Below are 4,874 nucleotides of genomic sequence, written 5' to 3' on the forward strand. Positions count from 1 at the left end.
CGTATCTCCACAGCTCCGTGTGGCGGTATGTGCGCCGATTGTGTGTTGCAGCTGTAAAACGAGATATAAACAAGAAAATCGGTCATGGCGAATTTATGCACAATTTTTCGCGCTTTCAAAAATATTTGCATCATTAATCGTTTTGGCCATACAAATGCGGGTTTTGCTGAAATGTTTTGTCAAGTTTTCTGTTCAACTGCGGCGTATACAACACAATTTCCTTTTATGCATTTTGCGGTTAAAAATATATGCACTTGGAAATTTATTTATTTATTTTTAGCCATTTACTGGCACAATATAAAAATAAAACACACCTAAAATATGCACAATTTTATTTGCATATAAATGCTCTCGTTCCTGTGATAAATGCTTTTAATTGCTCTGTTAATATTCATAAAACTGAAAACCTATAAATACTGACGTACACACTGAGTACTATTGTACCCTACATGTGTGATAAGGGTTATGACTACTAAACATGGCATAACCATAGGTAAGTGTTAGTATTTATGGACCGTATACGGTCTTATTATCGGAATGTCTTATATTAAAAAATTCTTTTCAAGTTTTTGCTTGGCTATTTAGTTATGGCTAATTAGCAAAGAAAATTATACCTTTCTAAACTTTTCATATAAATTTATAGCAAAATACAAAGTCTGATTATAATACGCATAATCATGTGATACTCTATCACATGAAATTAAATAGTTAAGTGCGAAATCTAAATATAATACGCATAATCATGTGATCCTGTATCACAAAAAACTAAATGTCTAAGAAAATTATTAACTCAATAAAGTTAAAATGCATAATTATTCACTTTACCACTCTCGTATTATCGTACAAAATATACTTCATCTGTTGTAAGGTGAATTTAATATGAGAAAGAAAATTATATAAAAGTGATAATAAAGTCCTAACTAATTTATTATCGTATAATCATATAAAGAAAAAGTGACTAGAAGCTTTTAAGCATGAAACATGCATATAGAGACCGCATATTAGTGAAGATAAAACACTAAGCTTCATATATTTCACCCTCTGATTACTATAATGTGATTACAGCCGGAAGTGTTTGACAGTCTAATGGCTGAGAGCTTCTCAACTCGTTCCTAAATAATGGTTTTATTGGGTTGAAGTTTCACACTGTGGTTGTCGATGATTTCCACCAAAAAAATTCGTAGAGTTAGCTGAGCAAACTCGTAATGAACTCTCTGTGAAATAACCTTAACGAAGAAAGTTATGCTGACACCCAGACAAACGATTGAACCCTGTCACATCATCTATAATGGATTAATAATATATAATAATATTAATAATGTATTTGTAAAAAAGTACAATAACACAAAAACAAAATATATTGTAAAACCGGTTTCAGTTTCTTTTCTACGTATAATTTTTTGTGGTTCAATGACTTTTCTTAATGAAACGGATTATAACAACATGGCAATAATATCGAACTGCATAGGTTTTATAGAATATAAACTGCAAATATTCAGTCAATAACTCAATATATATTTATGAACCAACATGTACATCGAAATTTTCCTCATGGTTATATGAGGTTTTGACTCGGATTTATAACCCAATATGCTATAAGGGGTGATATTTATAAAGATAAAAGCAATATGACGTCTAAATCTCGTTGATATGATCAGGTAACCCACAATAAGAAGGCCACTTGGTAGTACCAAGTACTAGTCTATACATATTTATGTATATATTACATTAAACTTCTTACTTCTAATTTGCCTAATAAAGGTATGAATCGTTCTGCACCGCTTTCAGTGCCCTTTACCAGTCAGTTGGATCAGCAGTTTGCTGTCGCCATTTGATACTTCCAAGTGGCTGTCATATTGTGGGTTACCTGATCCTTTCAATGAAGATTTAGAAGTCAAATTGTTCTTATCCGAGGAAAGTTTCGATACAGACATTGGTTCATAAATGCATATGATATAACTATGAATATATGAAATTCATGATTTTTATTCGTTATGCTCAAAATCCGATATTCTATTCAAAGATGCTAATGAATTCTATATATCATGTATGCTGGACAGTACTCTGAATATAGTTCGGTTCTAGTGGTAATATCGATAAGAAACTTTCAATCCATTTAAATACAATTTCAAATACGATTAAAAGTAGGCATCCAAAAGTGGGAGAGAATTTGAATAGTTGAGAAATAGCAGAGAGAATATTGGTTTACAAATAATTTAAATTTTTATCTATATAGTCATAGATGAAAAAAAAATGTGAGAAAACTATGATATACTTAATATAAAGAACATGAGGGGTTTTGAAGAAACCTCGAGTTAAAAAAGAGTATAAGTGCTTAAGTGCACTCAATGTTTGAATATGGAATTTTATTTTGCAGTCCCTTAGTAGCTAAGTTCAGGTCTAGTTTATTTAATGTTTGATTATAGAATCCAATATTGCAGCCCATGAGTAGTAGGGATAATACTACGTTCAGGTCAAGTTTCTTTTAGGTTTATTATGGAACTCAATATTGCATTTAATGGGTTGTAATAAGAATATTATATCTTTATGTACTTATAGAAAAACACATAATCACTGACCAATCTTTTAATAGTAAAAAATAGCAAATTAATAGAGAATCCGTAGCCAAGTTGAAAACATTACTGTAATGAGTTCTAGTCTCATACTTCCAGGTATGATTTGTCCTAGAAATTTTGAGACTATGGAGCTAAAAATTAACCTCTCGTCCTTAATTTTGTCAACCTCTATAATCTCAACATTATTGCATTTCACATTGAAACACTATTAATAATTTTGAACTAAATAAACATTGGTAAATATAGATACAGTATCTAGTGGTTTCAGTTCACATTTATTATTTACGTAAATAGTAAATTTGTTATAAAACAAACAGCAATAAAAATTTGTTTCCTATAAACTGACTATTTTGTAATTCCTAAGTACTTTCATCGCTGCTGTTTTGTTTTTCAAATCGAATATTGCGTTTTTAGCCGCAAATCAGGGCATAAGCCGAAAAATAACAACGTTGCTCTTTTGCCTGGCAGTTGCTCTATTGCCTGGTATTTGCTCCATATTCCGACAATCGGCTGCATTACAATATCGTTTCGCGGCATTAACCACTGTTTACGTGTGAAAATCGAGAAGTTCATAAAACCGTTCGTTGCTCACAGCAATAAGCCATCGCATTTGTATGCGGAACGCGGGTGCATTTAAATCCTCTTATGTTGTTAATGCACTTAAAAGTTCAAGTACGCATATTTCCTCATTATTTCATGCACAAAAATAGCTGCATTTGCGAGCAACGGGAGCTGCACTGTAATAATTGACAAATAATACATGTGACTAAATACAAAAGAACGCATGAAAAATGTTTATTTAATGTAATTAGAAAATTTTTTTTTTGATTTTGGCACCTATAAAATATATAAAATCAATCATATAGTAATTAAACAGTAGTTTCAGACCGATTTTTCGAATCAAATTGTTCTATGTACTTACAGCTCCAAATAATTTTTATACCATTACAAATACCAACTTCTGCAGTCTCCTCCAAAACTTTAGCCTTCGCCATCTTTCCATGTGTAGTTATTTTGAAAGCAAGAAATTTGACCATACTGTAGATATTCGAATACATCCAGCTATTCTTATCACCTGATCGTTAGCCTTATGCGATAATAAAGCAAATGCTTTCGAGATCGTGTTACTACGAGTACTCTGCTGATTTTCTACAGCGTCTATATGCATGAATTACTATGCCATTGTCTCGGTATATGATTAACCCATATCTCTGGTTTCTTCTGTATCAAATTTCTAACAAGTTTTAAGTGAGAATTAAGGATTATGATTCGTTCCGGTCACCAAATTTTAAAGATTGGTTGATTGATTAATCCGTAGTTACTCCTTCTTCTTATATAAATGAAAATTATTTCTTGTTTTGAAATCACATTATTTGCAAGCAATTCCAATAGATAAACTTGATCCATGAAATACCCTTCGGAAAGACATTTAACAATAGTCTTTAGCAAGATATCTAACGATATCCTTTCACTAGACATCTAACGATAGACTTTCGTGAATGATAGAGGAAACGGATTAAAATAGGATGTGTAGAGAATACAAGCGATGACAATCTTTGCAAGAACTCAGATTACATATCGTGTATAGATCAATAATGTATATATCAAAAAACAAGAAGTAGAGTATTATTCAAGACAATTTGACAGGGACATGTCAATAAGCAAAACTTTTCAATAACGTGCTGAACTTAAGTTGATAGGAGACTATAAGTTAAAATTTATAAAAGGTCTTTATACGTTTAATTAATAATCCGAAAAATCCCTAATTAAGGTACATGGAAGTTATTTAATGTGCTGCCTCTGTAACAAACAAAGTAGATTAAGTAGAAGTATGTGATTGTAGTATGTAATTATTTTTTTAGAATATATCGCTAGTAATAGTAGATAGTAGATTTCGTTATCTTTATCTTACATATTCTTTTATAATTACAATATGTTATATATAAGATTTAAATTACTTTCTATCCCTATGGGTAACTAATGCTATAATATTAAGAATTTTATTATTCGTTCTTTGATTTCACTGCCTTCTTAATTGAATTTTGTTACCTGATGTATAACCTGATGTCCCTATGAATCAAGTATATTTTGGCGTTAAGGGTTTTGTTACTTATTCATTGATTCTACAATATATTTTTTTGGAGTTTTTATTTCGTCAGTATTTAAAAAGTTTGATTTCCAGATTGAAAACAGAGACATAAAGTAGTTTAATTATATCAGCATTAGAAACGATTCAATTCTCCTGCTATTTTCCGTACCAGCAATAGTTTAGCGAGGATTTCCACAACCTTTCTTTCT

The sequence above is a fragment of the Teleopsis dalmanni genome, chromosome 2 (assembly GCF_002237135.1).
Source record: "Teleopsis dalmanni isolate 2A chromosome 2, ASM223713v2, whole genome shotgun sequence".
NCBI classification, from domain to species: domain Eukaryota; kingdom Metazoa; phylum Arthropoda; class Insecta; order Diptera; family Diopsidae; genus Teleopsis; species Teleopsis dalmanni.